At 32.5% G+C, this 17,428-nt stretch overlaps 1 protein-coding gene across 1 annotated transcript in view; it reads left to right on the forward strand.

The window, feature by feature from the left end:
• LOC149801867 (small conductance calcium-activated potassium channel protein 1-like) overlaps window positions 1-17,428 on the forward strand; it is a 227,334-nt gene that overhangs the window by 124,724 nt on the left and 85,182 nt on the right. The window lies entirely within an intron of this gene.

The following is a 17,428-nucleotide window of genomic DNA, read 5'->3' on the forward strand; positions in this document are numbered from 1 at the left end:
GAATCGACAAGGGAAACGTATACTAGATAAATAAGGACTGTCATATTTATGGTTCAATCATTATAACGAGATACTCCGCAGTGCAATTCAACAATGATTATATAACAAGTTTATGCAGTCATTGAGAGCGTCCCCTGGCAGCTCTTAATAAACTGACTTATTATGCTATGTATAAAATATTTAGTTACCGAAGTACAATTACAAATGGTCAATTTAAGACAGTTCCTACTCATTTTCGAAAAATATCACATAATCTGTCTCTAAATTAGGTCGTTATAGAAATATTTTATTTGAGCTAAATTGATCTGTTCGGTAATGGCATTAAGAGATAGCACAATATTATGATCTCGTCTTCCTTTGTTTACTCATTGATAGCTATCTTTGTAGTGATACCAATTCTTGTCAGTGCATTTATTGTATAACCATATTGTTCACAACCTGTTCACGTAAGAGCTATATAATTCTGTATGTTTAAAATTGAGTAATAAACTCTTGATTATTTAACAATACTGAGAAATAATTATCGGTATTTACCGAGGAGAAGAAAAAAAAGCAACTCTCGTATATCAATCATCATATGCAATTAGGTACATGCATGTCGATTTTGTGTGAAAAATAAGAATAGAACCTTAGAAACAATCATATTAGTTCATATGAAGCCATAATAGTAGAACCAATCCAACCACATTGTTTCAACAAATTATAATTTTCCTGTGTATAAGAAATGTTTTATGAATGAAATTATAAAAACGTTAATTATACTGTAATTCAAAGGAATAAGGATAATCAAGCATACAAGTAAAATATGTTGGCGGAATAATATTTACAATACAAGACAAAAAGTAATGTAATTCATTTTGATTGATTATATACCTCATCAGATTCAAATTCATACAAATACAGCAAATTTAAATATAGTGTTCATAAATATATCTAATATGGTACAACTAATTTGCTAACAAACTAAAGACCATCCAAGCTAAAAACAAAAAAAAAAAAACAAAACAAGAAGAAAAAAGAAGAAATGCTCAATGACCCAACATTACAGAATAGATCCATATACGGAATATATCAATATTTAAGTTGACATATCAAACTATGATATAAAAAACAAATATTGTTTTACAGAAGAAAAACAATAAAAATAATTGGATTTCAAACACCTATTGCAATACAAATTAGCAAGAACAAAATGTCTTTCATAATTAATTTGAAAACTTAGTTGTCATGTGCTACTACAACTTAAAAGAACAAAATGACTTTAAAATGAATTTGAAAGTTTTGTTGTTCTGTACAACTGTATTTAAAAATTAAAAATATTAAAAAAGCCGAACCATTCTTGTCACTTCTAGATGTACATGTAACATCTACCCACAGCATCTTTAACCGCACATAATTCTCCGATAGACTTAATGATTTGAGAAAGACATGATAAGTGTATGAAACGTAATGTTCCTTTTCATAGATGAAGATTTAGGTTCATTGTTAAGCAATTTGTCTTTTTTTCTTTTTTTTAACCAGTAACTTGTTTGTTAAGTGGACGAGGATTTAGGGGTATGTTGATCATATTTGGCCTGGAGCGTGATTTGATTAGAGTTGTAAATTTATCATAAGAACTTAACAACCTCATCATTAGTAACAACATATGATAGTATATACAGAGCGGATTGGTATATTATTATTATTATTATTATTATTATGACTATGTATGATAATATATATAGTGTGTTGCTTGTTTTGGTTGATATTAACGCTTTTGTAAACAACAAATTTCCGCTATATATTACCGAAGAGTTGCTGCATTTGTTTGAAATAATATAAACGAGGTTTATTTTTGAATACCACTGCACGACCGTGGGAGTGAAGTATTAATCTGAAGGAGAGAAAAAAAACAGTTACTATTTTCACATACCAATGCAATAAACGTTTTATTACATACTCATTTCCTTTTTCTACCTAAGGCTCAATAATAAAGGAATACACTACAAAAAACAAAGTCATTGAATTTATGCTGTATTTCAGAGTGAATACATAACCTTAGATTCATCATTTACACATTAACAATATTAATGCGTAGATAGAACCGCCCAGGGGCATTTGAACTTCGTCGCGCTCTCGACATTAATATAAAAAATTTCTCGTTTTGGTCTACTTAAAACTGGAATTTAGAGTCATATTTGGAATAAATGCGCTTTGAAAAACTGTTGCATTTGGTCTGCAATGAATGGAGTTTTGTTTTTATGTTGATCCTACTCAGTTCTTTTCGGATTACGATGGAGTAGATTTATTAGGTTAGTCCAGTGCAGTACGGATAATGTAATTTCAGTTTGACATGTAGTCGAAATTACAGTTCAATTTCAGAGTGTATCAGGTTTTCCATGTCATGGGTCATGTCATTCGGATTTGCAAAACTTACTAATAAAGTACATTTTGAGGAAATTCAAAATACATAAATGTAAGTATATTTATTACCATTCTTATTACCAGTTAGCGAAGACATATGTTTATGCCGTCACTTGCAATTTCGCTTTTGGAGGGATCCCAGCTATAACTTGAATCATATAGTGTATGTCTTCTACGGCTAGCCTAACATTGTATCAAAATAGTGAAACGGGGAAAATTGCAAAGCAGCTATTGTGTGACAGTCCATTTAGCCAGCGGAAACAATATATTTTCGTCGTCTTGGCTTATTGGCACTGAGGCTCATAGTTACTGCGTCTCTTACGTTTGTTGTTGACATTGCGAATATCACGTTCATTCGTTTGCTTGTTTGAAAGTCTCATTTTTGACTCGGTGAACTTGTCCACATCGTTAACTTTACGATCTCTTCTTTCAAATGGACGAAACAACGTATTTAATTTATTCACAAACAAATTAATAAATCAAAAGCTAAAGTGTCTGCTACATGAACGTACATTGGTTGTTTACAATCAAAGTAGTTCCCAATACACGATAGTGTTTTTATAGGCATATGTGTCGTGCAATATGAAGCCGTGCAGTATGGAAAAAATACTGAACGATTCTGACAATGTAATGTTAACGGAGAAAAAATCAGGATATAATAACTGGAAGCTATGTTCCTTTACCAAATGACACACCGAAGCAGCCGACAACCTGTGGCTTGGGCGAATATAGAACTAGCGCACCTTGAATTCCCAATCCGACAATTAACCAAATGAGCTACCGCGGCAAGTGAATACGTATGACAATATATTTATCGTGGACACGTAAGATAGTATATTTATAGTGAATACGTATAACAAAATATTTATGGTGGATATGTACGATTGTATATTTATAGTGGCTACGTGCGATAGTATATTTATAGTGGATACGTATGATATTATATTTAGGGTGTATACGTTTGATATTATATTTATAATGGATACGTTTGATAGTATATTTATAGTGGATACGTATGATTGTATATTTAGGGTGTATACGTTTGATATTATATTTATAGTGGATACGTTTGATATTATATATATAGTGGATACGTATGATAGTATATTTAGAGTGTATACGTTTGATATTATATTTATAGTGGATACGTATGATATTATATTTATAGTGGATACGTATGCTAGTAGATTTAGGGTATATACGTTTGATAGTATATTAATAGTGGATACGTATGATAGCATATTTACAGTGGATACGTATGATAGCATATTTACAGTGGATACGTATGATAGTATATTTAGGGTGGATACGTATAATAGTATATTTATAGTGATTACTTATGACAGTATATTTAGGGTGGATAAATATGATAGTATATTTAGGGTGGATAAGTATGATAGTATATTTAGGGTGGATAAGTTTGATAGTATATTTAGGGTGGATAAATATGATAGTATATTTAGGGTGGACAAGTATGATAGTATATTTAGGGTATATACGTTTGATAGTATATTAATAGTGGATACGTATGATAGCATATTTATGGTGGATACGTATGATAGTATATTTATAGTGATTACGTATGATAGTACATTTAGCATGGATAAATATGATAGTATATTTAGGGTGGATTAGTATGATAGTATATTCTGAGTGGATACGTATGATAGTATATTTAGGGTGGATACGTATAATAGTATATTTATAGTGATTACGTATGAAAGTATATTTATGATGGATAAATATGATAGTATATTTAGGGTGGATAAGTATAATAGTATATTCTGAGTGGATACGTATGATAGTATATTAAGAGTGGATACGTATAATAGTATATTCTGAGTGGATACGTATGATAGTATATTTAGAGTGGATACGTATAATAGTATATTTATAGTGATTACTTATGATAGTATATTTCGGGTGGATAAGTATGATAGTATATTCTGAGTGGATACGTATGATAGTATATTTAGGGTGGATACGTATAATAGCATATTTATAGTGATTACGTATGAAAGTATATTTATGATGGATAAATATGATAGTATATTTAGGGTGGATAAGTATGATAGTATATTTAGGGTGGATAAGTATGATAGTATATTTAGGCTGGATAAGTATGGTAGTATATTTAGGGTGGATAAGTATGATAGTATATTTAGGGTGGATAAGTATGATAGTATATTTAGGGTGGATAAGTATGATAGTATATTTAGGGTGGATAAGTATGATAATATATTTAGGGTGGATAAATATGATAGTATATTTAGGGTGGATAAGTATGATAGTATATTTAGGGTGGATAAGTATGATAGTATATTTAGGGTGGATAAGTATGATAGTATATTTAGGGTGGATAAGTATGATAGTATATTTAGGGTGGATACGTATAATAGTATATTTATAGTGATTACGTATGAAAGTATATTTATGATGGATAAATATGATAGTATATTTAGGGTGGATAAGTATAATAGTATATTCTGAGTGGATACGTATGATAGTATATTAAGAGTGGATACGTATAATAGTATATTCTGAGTGGATACGTATGATAGTATATTTAGAGTGGATACGTATAATAGTATATTTATAGTGATTACGTATGATAGTATATTTCGGGTGGATAAGTATGATGGTATATTCTGAGTGGATACGTATGATAGTATATTTAGGGTGGATACGTATAATAGCATATTTATAGTGATTACGTATGAAAGTATATTTATGATGGATAAATATGATAGTATATTTAGGATGGATAAGTATGATAGTATATTTAGGGTGGATAAGTATGATAGTATATTTAGGCTGGATAAGTATGGTAGTATATTTAGGGTGGATAAGTATGATAGTATATTTAGGGTGGATAAGTATGATAGTATATTTAGGGTGGATAAGTATGATAGTATATTTAGGGTGGATAAGTATGATAATATATTTAGGGTGGATAAGTATGATAGTATATTTAGGGTGGATAAGTGTGATAGTATATTTAGGCTGGATAAGTATGATAGTATATTTAGGGTGGATAAGTATGATAATATATTTAGGGTGGATAAATATGATAGTATATTTAGGGTGGATAAATATGATAGTATATTTAGGGTGGATAAGTATGATAGTATATTTAGGGTGGATAAGTATGATAGTATATTTAGGGTGGATAAGTATGATAGTATATTCTGAGTGGATATTGATCTGACCAAACTGAACCTCATCCTGAGGATGGGATATTGTCATTCCACGATACGGTTCAACATTAATGTATTTCTTATCGTTTTTATTCTTGGAAAGTCTGAAAGTTCATGTACCGTTAATAAGAATAATCATATTTATATGTCGGTTATACGTTTGAGTGCAGTGGATTATATCATTTTAGTATATGAAGATTTCATGTGCATATATAAGACCTTTGTGTACTGACCTTCAGTGAAGTTTCCCATCATGCACCACTATATTTACATATAATATTGGTTAACAAAAGAGATGGTAACAAATCAGTATTGGAAGTCACCGTTAAGATCTGCAATATATTAGATGAAAATAAAATGGATTAATTTGTATCATCCTTGTATGATAGATATGAAATGGTTTGAAACAAAATAACTACAATTTTAGATATCAAAATATTGTAAATGTCACAAGAAATAATACCGCATCATTTGGTAAAAAGGTTTCTAGATATGCAGTTGCCATTCTAAGGAATGTGCTACCAAATGATTTTAGAGAGGAATCATATTTCAATTAATTTGCATCCTTAACTGTATTCAGGAATGGTAAAGACTGTAGATGTCGTGTCTGCACATGATGATGACAACTGGCATCTCAGTTGCCGCTTGTTTTACTGTTTTGTGTCATGTACTGTTAGTGTCCCACTGTTATCTACTTTTTCTTTTTTGTGTGGGTTTTTTTCTTCTTTTTTTTGAAAGTAAGGTCTTAATTTGCATATCGGCATGCATTAATTCTGACTGGTACTTTCTTTTATTTTCCTTGACCATGTTAGTCCCAATGTCCCTTGGTTTTGGGGGTTATTTTGTTTTTATTTTGCATTCCTTTCAAGGGCTTAATCTACTATTCAGCAATGGTAAAGACCGTAGAGGTCTTGTCTCTACATGCTGATGACAACTGGCATCTCAGTCGCTGCATGTTAGTCCCCATGTCCGTTTACTTGGTTTTGGGTGTTTTTGTGGGTACTTTTGCATTCCTTTTAAGGACTTACTCTACTATTTAGCATCCTTCAGGTTCTGACATGTGCTTTGTTTTATTTGCATAAACACTGAGCCCGCTTTTCAAATAATGCCTTCGTAACATGCTTGGGTTGCTTATAGCTATAGCGATGTGATATGTGATTTGTCTCTTGGTATTTATGTATTATCCTATAATTATATATCTTCAAATCTTGTTGATTTACGTTCTTTCTTATTATATGTAATGACAGCAAAGATCTAAATAGAACTTATGTTTAGTTGTTATTTTAATCATGCCGACTATGTGTAAATCTTGTCATGTCTTATCTTGTTTTATGTTATTTTGCTTATCCTAATTTATCTCCTCGGATGCGGGAGGTCGTGGGTTCGATCCCCGGTTGAGTCATACCAGAGACTTACAAAAATGGTACTAACAGCTGCCTCGCTTGGCGCTCAGCATTAAGAGGTTAGTGTTAGGACTGGTCGACCTGGTGTCAGGATAATGTGACTGGGTGGGACATCATGCTACATGTCTGCGGCATTATGCCCCAGTGCTGGACATCACTATAAACTGTCACACTGCAGACATCGTAGCGATATGACTGAAAAATTGTTAAAGCTACGTTAAAAAAGTCCAAATCACACACTCATTTATCTTATCTTATCCCTGAGTGAAAAACCATCCATAGAATGAGTATCTTCGGAAGCACGAGGTTCAGGAGGGTTTGCACTTATTCAATATATGACTAAATCTATCAATCAAGGTTTGGAGAGGAATTGATAAAAAAAAACAAAACAAGTAAGTCGTCTAGAGAAATTTATGCACACGTTACTCTTCTGGGCAGTAATGAAAATATGTATGGTTCTCATGAATTAATAATTCATCATTCATTAAGATGAGATATATCTCGGTACATATTGGAGTATCTGACGGCAACCTAGATAACAATATCTCGCCAGATTAAATAAAACGGGCTGTTGAATCCTTGAAAAGTATTATATCGACAAGGCTCAATAATTTACTGTATTTTGTACAGTACTTTTAAGGCTTTTGTCTGATGTGATTATACACGGACTTTATACAGTAAACGTGTTATAGGATCTATTCATAAAAACATAATAATGACAAAGTTGCTTACTATAAAGGTATCACACCTACAGTACATTAGCAAAAGTAAATTCGAATATATGGAACGATTTTTTATGTAAGTGTGATGACATGTATAAAAATAATTAAAAACCGTTGTTGCTATAAAATGTCTTCTTTAAACTGTATATTTCTCCTTCAGGCAGGTATTTCTAGTGACTTGAGTTATGGTACAAAATTATATTCCGCATTCATCGGTTATTAGAAAGCGTTCGACAAAAACGACCGCAATTTATTCAGGAATAAATTAGCCCGAAAAGTAGTTTATGATAAAGGATTTATGTGCTATTTATAATTCTCTCAAATCTTGTGTAAGAGACAATACTATTTTTTTTCCTTTCAGATTCGTTTAATTACAATATGGCTTGAAACAAGGGGAGCATCTTAGGCCAATATTGTTTACCTATGCTATACACTATATTGTTACAAATACATAGCATAATGTACATATAGATGCTGTTTCTTAGGTAGGTTATTGGTTCTATATTTCTTATTATATACATATGCTATAATACGTTTCGATAAGAAAATAAACAGTAATTACAAACCAAGATGAATAATTCGGAATAATTAAAATACCCGATCTTGAAACCTTAAGGTTGTTCCTAGTAAAACAAATATTATGGTGTTTGAAAAAGGCAAAATGTCACGTCCATAACTAAATTACAATGGCGAATTAGTAGAAAACATAAATTCACTTAAGTGCCTAGGTTTGCATTTATTAAAAATGGCTAAAGGCAACGAATTAAAAAAATGCCTGTTTCAAATTATTTGATTACACCGCTTGTACCTGTAATGGAAAAATATACCAAAAAAATATACCAAAAAATTATGCAAACAAATACGGTTTAGACTTTCCTACGTGTGGAACAGTCCGTTTGATATCGTGATTCCGGTCAGTGAAATACGGGATACAGTTTTTGACTAAGATAAGCACAAATTGGAATCCTATGTGAGACCATCAAACAAATTAGTGTATTATTCCCTGCATACGAATATTTATCATTTGAGAAAAAAGCACATCAGTGTAATGAATGAATATTTTTTGAAGAGTACTTTATTTTGACAAACGAAGTTCGTTTTTGAAGAGTATTTGTATATAATAGAATAAAGTTCGTTTGAAGAATACATCGATTTTAATTTTTTTAAATGTTCGTTTGAATAGTAATTTGTATTAAAAAATTCAACTCGTTTATAGTGTACTTGAAGGCAATAAACAAAGCTCATTTGAAGTGTAATTTGACGTAATAAATTAAATGCTTTTAAACAGTAATTGGAGTAATAAATTAAATGCTTTTAAAGACTAATTGGACGTAATAAATTAAATGCTTTTAAAGAGTAATTGGACGTAACAAATGCTTTTAAAGAGTAATTTGACGTAATAAATTAAATGCTTTTAAAGAGTAATTGGATGTGCTAAATGAAGCTCGTTTAACACTCCGTTCATTAAGAATGGTTGGCATAATTTGAATATGGGTTGTTACGAGGCAGTACCAAGTAACAAGTGGAGATGTAACACGTGCAATATGAGAGCTGTCAAAAGTATGTATCACTGTTAGCTTATTTGTCCATTTTCTAAATTTCTAGGAACTTGAGCAGAAAATATTTACAATATTATTATTTATGGCTCAGTATAAAAGAAATTAAAACCAGCATGTCTACGAATTCAAAAGGAATATCAAACGTCAAAATTATTTAACTTGGCGCGACAGAAAAGTTCAAAAAAAATAAATAAATAACGTTCTGTAAATAATTATGAAATTAGTTTCTGAGACTGATATAATTAATTATTATCATTCCATTACATTGTATGTAAATTTATTGGGAACTTTTTAGTTTTGTTTTCATTAAATGATATGTGCATTATGTTGAATAATCTGTTGAATTATATTAAGCATCATCTGCAGAATAAAATATGTTTGCATCCTCCTGTTTGTAGCAATAACTTCGTTTTACAGTTCAATGTTAAAATAAATTTATGAATCGTAAATTGCAAAATGAAAACTTTTCTATTAACTAGTTGCAATTCCATATGGATTCGAGGACCGTTCTACAGGATTTATAGCCATATGAATGTTTTATTTAAATGGAAGGAAACCTACAGAAATCAGTGTTCATTTTTCCTGACACTCTTCTGAAACTAGCCGTCTGTTAATGAAAAACCATTTTCCCTTCTCTTTAGTGACGATATATGCTATATGCAGCTACAGTTAGCAAACCTTTCAATTCTAGAAAGAAAAGATATCTTCTACTGTCTTCTGTTTACTTTTAACAAATATCTCAATGTATAAGAGATTTTCATGTGGAAATGTACTGTAATTAGAAAGGAATATCGCATTGTCTCTCTTGTTCGTGTGCCCAGTCAAAAAAATAAACCACACTGCAATAAGCGTTTTAAATTTGCCCTTGCTGATTTACTCTCTGTTGGTAATCGATGACGTAAAAATCAAGTTAGGGTATTTTCACAGTTTGTCAACACCAAATCTAATGTTGCTAAACATTGTGAACCATGAAGCATACTGCATAGTTTTCTGTTATATCATATCAGGCAAGCATAAAACATTTTGAAACTTCCCGAAAATCCTATTTCTAGTAATCTCTGTAGCAGTTAATTATGTATTTTCAAATAAAACTATTAGCATAGTATTTGCATGAAAATGTAATACATTTTCCATCTTAGCATGTACCAGGTATGCTAATTGTTAATATATATCAACACTTGTTTACACAACAATTCTCAACAGAAGTGGGTTTGCATTCGCACCAACACATGTATACTCTTCTGTTCAGTTATCTATGGAGGATACAAATTATGTTAGCTTGCTGGCAAATTTTAAACTTTTAGGACGAATTTACCAGACGACGATAATGATTGTGGTATATTTCCTATTGCAACGCAAGATTTTTTTTCTTCAAGTTTGTTTAAGTCACTCCTTATATGGTCTTCTTGAAGACATTGTCTAGAGCTAATAATTCGTCATGAGAATTGACGTCATACGATAGTTTCTAGAGCCAGTAATTCGTCATGAGAATTGACATCATACGATAGTGTCTAGAGCTAGTAATTCGTCATGAGAATTGACATCATACAATAGTGTCTAGAGCTAGTAATTCGTCATGAGAATTGACATCATACGATAGTGTCTAGAGATATTAATTCGTCATGAGAATAGACATCATACGATCGTGTCTAGAGCTAGTAATTCGTCAAGAGAATTGACATCATACGATAGTGTCTAAAGCTAGTAATTCGTCTTGAGAATTGACATCATACGACAGTGTCTAGAGCTAGTAATTCGTCATGATAATGTTCATCATACGACAGTGTCTAGAGCTAGTAATTCGTCATGAGAATTGACATCATACGATAGTGTCTAGAGCTAGTAATTCGTAGTGAGAATTGGCATCATACGATAGTGTCTAGAGCTAGTAATTCGTCGTGAGAATTGGCATCATACGATAGTGTGTAGAGCTAGTAATTCGTCATGAGAATTGGCATCTTACGATAGCGTCTAGAGCTAGTAATTCGTCATGAGAATTGGCATTTTACGATAGTGTCTAGAGCTAGTAATTCGTCATGAGAATTGATATCATTCGATAATGTCCAGACCTAGTTATTCGTCATAAGAATTGACATCATATGATAGTGTCTAGAGCTAGTAATTCGTCATGAAAATTGACATCATATGATAGTGTCTAGAACTAGTAATTCGTCATGAAAATTGACATCATACGATCAGTGGTAATGATACTGAAGAAGATATTAATAAAAATAAAAAAATAAATAAATAAAGCCCTATTTGCCCTTGATTTCAGCTTCTGAATAAAGAAAGAACTGCCTAGTTAACCACTGAAATTAAGAAGTTTTGTCTTTGATGAATTTATTAGTATATGCTAAACAATTTCACTATCAACACTTAATTAAAGTTTGTGCTCGTAAAAAATATCCATAGACTTATGTGTAATAAATGTATTTGTAACCGAATGCAAAAGACGGTCAGTTCTATCTGTAAATTGTATATTTCCTGGAGAGAATTAATGCTAATTGGTTGAATGATTTATTGATTGATTGGTTGATTGACTGATTAATATATTTGTTAATTTATTGAGTTATATTTGGCTTATTTTTACTTATTTGTTTACTAGTATAATCTAGTCTTAATCATATTTATATTGTTTACTAGACTTTAGATGAAAACGTTCTATGTCACTGTGGCCACAGCTTACCGATATCGTTGATTCAATTTCTTTTGCAGAGTTCGACGCTTTTCGTGCCTCTGTGTATGTTGTCACTTGTTTCTTGGCGTGTTTTTCATGTGCCTAATTGAATATAAATAATGGAACAAAATGAATTACACGAAAATTCAGTTGGCACCCTTCACTGATGTCAAATTTAGATTTTACATGGAGAATATTCTTCTGAATTTCATAAATTATCAAGAAGTCAACGTATGATACTAGTTAATATGTGTCGAAATGGGATGATATGCGTATGTGTGTGGTATATATTATGAAATTGAACTCGTGTACTTACTCGATATGCTTTAATGTATCACTACATATGACTGGGTAAATTTTGTAATGTTTACTTATTCGAAATGTACGACTTCCACTGGTAGGTTAGGATGACGAGAGAATTGACCCAGAAATAAAGGTTCAACCTGGTTGGTAATGAACTATGTAGATAGTACTGACTCAATCAACCTTTATAACAACTTTAGTGCAGTGAGATTTCGTTAGTCTGAGATAGTTTACAGTTATGACATTATAACAACTTTAGTGCAGTGAGATTTCGTTAGTCTGAGATAGTTTACAGTTATGACATTATAACAACTTTAGTGCAGTGAGATTTCGTTAGTCTGAGATAGTTTACAGTTATGACATTAGGACCGGAACCTAGTCCAAGACTGTTAACAGTTATGATACTTACTAAGACTGGAAAACAGTCACGGTCAAAGCATCTTGAAGTTATGATACAAGGACAGGAAACCCATCATTGTACGAGACAGATTACAGTTAAGCCAATAGCATAGAAAACCCCAGACAAAGACAGTTTACAGTTACGAAAATGGCTTAGAAACCCTAAACAGACAAAGACAGTTACAGTTATGACATTGGCATAGAAAACCCTAGACAAAGACAGTTATGACAATGACATAGAAAACCTTAGACAGACAAAGACAGTTACAGTTTTGACATTGGCATAGAAAACCCTAGACAGACAAAGACAGTTACAGTTATGACATTGGCATAGAAAACCCTAGACAAAGACAGTTACAGTTATAACAGTGGCATAGAAAACCCTAGACAGACAAAGACAATTTACAGTTATGACAATGACATAGAAAACCCTAGACAGACAAAGACAGTTACAGTTATGACAATGGCATAGAAAACCCTAGACAGACAAAGACAGTTTATAGTTATGACCAATGTACAGGAAAACCAACACATGTAGAGACAGTATACAGTTATACAGTTATGATCATTGTACAGGAAACCTATCACAGTCCGAAATTGTTGACAACTATGACTATTTTACAGTTATGACCATAGTACAAGAATCACATTACAGTCCTAGACAGTTTACAATTATGACCATTGTATAGTTATGACCATAGCACAAAAAATCACATGACAGTCTTACACATTTTACAATTATGACCATTGTACAGTTATGACCACAGTACAAGAATCACACGACAGTCCTAGACAGTTTAAAATTAAGACCATTGTTCAGTTATGACCATAGTACAAGAATCACACGACAGTCTTACACAGTTTACAAGCATGACCATTGTACAGTTATGACCATAGTACAAGAATCACATGACAGTCCTACACAGTTTTACAATTATGACCATTGTACAGGAAACACATCATATACAAAGACAGTTTACAGTTATAACCATTGTACAGGAAACCCAGATTAGTTGGAGACAGTTTTCGAACTCGAATAACATTACGATCTTATCGCTGGCATAAGATTAAAATTTATGTATCTTGTCCTAACATATGGATTGCAGAAAGTCAATTTGTTTTGTTCATGTGCAGTGGTGGATTCAAAAATATATTTAGAGGGAACATAAACAAGTAAACAACGAGTATGCGGGATGCAACCCGTGGATAGGTCCAGAGAGACAAGCCCTCGGAATCTTCTTCATTTTAAGCGTTTCCCTGACATCATGTTAACCATATAACTACAAAGAAAATTACTTCTAGAAATATTTCGATTGTTTCGCGCTCATTTTCCTTTTATATGGGGTGCGGGTACCTGCCTCTGCCGTAAATGCTAATTAATGACTAAAATAAACACTTGTGTCGCATTAAGTTGTCTCCTTCAATGTAGCCTTCATTGCTCAGACAGCATCTGTCATTTAATGCATGATGGCGCGCTCATGAAATATTTTAATTATTCACACGGTTAGTCTATTTTCATTTCAGGAAGAGGACACAAAAGGACATTGATTTGAAATAAACGTCATTCTTAACAACTTGAAAAGCGAAATAAACCAGATTAAATGCAGTTGTTGTGCGTGAAGAGTCAGACATATTTGAATCAATATTCACGAAACATCCAATGAATGTACATGCAGACTATATTCTATACACTATTAAGCCTTTTAAAAGTAGTTTGATCAGACAAAAAACGTTGTCATGGATCCAAGCTTGCTCTAGGATCTTGCCTCAAATACTATGCCATAATACTTCTAGTGATTTGCCTTCATCATTATGTAAAAACTGAAACCATGAAACTATTTTTTCTCCACCATGCACATACTGGCATACCGTTCTGTAAATCAAGACAATTGTATATAAACATATGTCTCAGCTGTATATACTTACGTACACCCGTGTATGTTTCACAATTATGTGCTTTGCCGTAATGTAAAGAAAATAATGGAAGTTTTGTTTAAAAATTTGGATCTATAAAACAGACATGGAGAAATGAGCACGAAGGAATTAACATATACCACAAAGTCGGCCAATTCTGCGCGATGGGTAATTCTGCGCAACGATACGTCATTTTTGTAAACATTGGATCACGTGCTATTTTGGGTCAAAAATCCATTTTGTATCAAGAAAGAACGATCGTCCTTTAATTAAGAAAAGTGATATTCACTAAGTGTACAAAAATATCCCACATTTTGACTCGAAAGGTCAGTGCCGGATTAAACCCTTTGAAGGCCCTTATTCACTTGAAATCTTGCCCCCCCCCCCCCATTAATACAGTATTTTGTCTAAGGAATCTATAACATAAAGTTTTCGTTTCTTTGTTTCTTTTATTTTTCTTCTATCTTTTGGAAACAGTTTAAGAAAGCTTGATTGTAATTTGCTATCAAAATCAAATCAATATTTTGATCTGTTGTCGCGGGGCCCTTAAATGGCGTGGGGCCCATGGTCTGGTGCCTACTCTGCCTATTTGGTAATCCGGCACCGCAAAAGGCATATGAAAATACGATTTCTAAATGTCAACATGAAAAAAGACCCACACCCACTATATGACCTTCTTAAACCTGTAACCCAGAAAATCCTATTTACTATGTATCTTTTAGAATCATAAAATAAATACATTATATAAAAGATGGAAATGTATACATTAAAAAATTCTGCATCTTAATCCAAGTTTTCAATTTTGCAAGTTGTCCCACATGTACAATATTGTCTGCTACCCAACGTGTGAACTTGCCGCTAGAACGGCATTCTCAAGAACTTCACAGACGTATAGTCTGTTTCTGTTTCTGTAGTAATTTTTCCCCAAAAACAAGACGTTGTAAACACAATTTCATCCTATTCATCGTTTCTCTTCCACATAATAACTTATTTTTTTATTATAAAATGTTGAACTTTACTAATTTTTTTACAAGATCGGTTTTGTTTGCTGAATATCTCTTGCCATTTATTGGCATTGCTACGTTGAATTTTGTAAAACTAGCTATTACTCGACTGAAATGCTGACAGAAACAGACGAAAGTAATGTATTTCATTTATATAGCCCGATAGATAAGCATTACATCTTTTCAAAGCTGTGCGCAGAATAGGCCGACATATCGCGAGTCATGAAAACACATGGGTTGTTTCCTGTGTGTCCAAAATTAATATTAATTTGAACAGAATATTCTGGTGACAATTGCTTATTTTAAAAAAAGTAAGTAATCGGTAGAATTTGGTATGCGTTTTGCTTCAATATTGGAGACGGAAACCTTAGGTGCGCAGAAATGTCCGACAGCATCTCAAAACCAGATTGATAAAATATCATACATTCAAAGACGTCAACAGTAAGATGTTATTTTTGTGGATTGAACGTCATTTTTTCAGCACACGATAGGCTATACATGGCCACCGGTATAACTGGTGAAGGAAGAATCCGTGAAAACCCTGGTGAGAACCACCGACCTAGGAGAAACTACTGGCAAGCTTTCTCACATACCCACGTTGGCCTAGCCCAAGACTTGAACCAACGCGGATAGATGTGAGATGGCAGTGATCGGCAAAAGTGAAATAATAAGAAAAAATAGATCTAAATAAACTATGAAAGCATTGACAATTTAGGAATAGATTCAAGAGATTGTTGGAAACTTATTAGTCTGTGTGTTAAAGTTAACATCAAAACAACGATACCGCCACTTGTGTAAACCAATACAGATGGTTCTAATTTATTGCCTTTTCTGATGCGGAAAAAACTCATTGCTTAAATTCCTTTTTCACACAGATATCAAATGTTGATGATACTATTACTAGTTTACTTGACATACAGTAAGAGGACGCATAAACCATAGCCTATTTTTTTTAATTTGGGAACATGGAATTTGTGATGTAATGTTTATCTTGCTGAGATACAGAACTAGACAAATAAAATAAGCTACCAAATGTTCAAAGAAACCGCCATATTTGTAGTCAAGCCATTCTGTGTCCTTTTTAATCATAACTGACCTTATAAAAAACAGCAAAGTAATGCGTGTGTACAAAAGGGTAGCGCAAGTGAGCTTGGAATTGCTGACCTACCACTTACTTAAATATACTGGGAAAGTGTTCGAAAGAATTGTGTTTAATCATTTGTACAATCACTTAGACAAAAATTATTCTTTTTTCCATATCAATCAGGAAGTTTTTCCCTAAATATCATTGATTTTCCAAACGTAGACATGTTTTATAATAAATTCACTTCCCTAGACAAAAAGAAAGGCATGTGTAATCTCATGTGATATTTCCAGAGCATTTGACCACGTGTGGCACAAGTCACTAATTCATACATTAAAGAGCTACGGAATCAACATCCCATTTGTTGATTGGAGTATATACTGTTCAGTTATAAAGGTTAAAACTGTCTACGCAAATACATTCGAACATACTACCTGATACGTTACTGCAGGAGTCACACAGGGATCTGTATTGGGTCGTTATTATTTATTGTCTACATACATGACATAAGTGATGATATTTTGAGCGTAGCTTAACTCTTTGCAGACAATAGCTTATTATCACATGCGCCTGAAAACACATTAGTTTTACATACTGTCTGTTTGGTCAAAAGAACAGCTATTTGGTAAAATAAAATGGCTATTTGGTCAAAAGAACGGCTATTTGGTCAAAAGAATGGCTATTTGGTCCAAAAGTGGCTATTGGGTCACAAGAACGGCTATTTGGTCAAAAATGGCTAATAGACTTCCGCCATACCACTGCT

This window comes from Sinohyriopsis cumingii, chromosome 4 (genome assembly GCF_028554795.1).
Source record: "Sinohyriopsis cumingii isolate HCF-2022 chromosome 4, ASM2855479v2, whole genome shotgun sequence".
NCBI lineage: Eukaryota > Metazoa > Mollusca > Bivalvia > Unionida > Unionidae > Sinohyriopsis > Sinohyriopsis cumingii.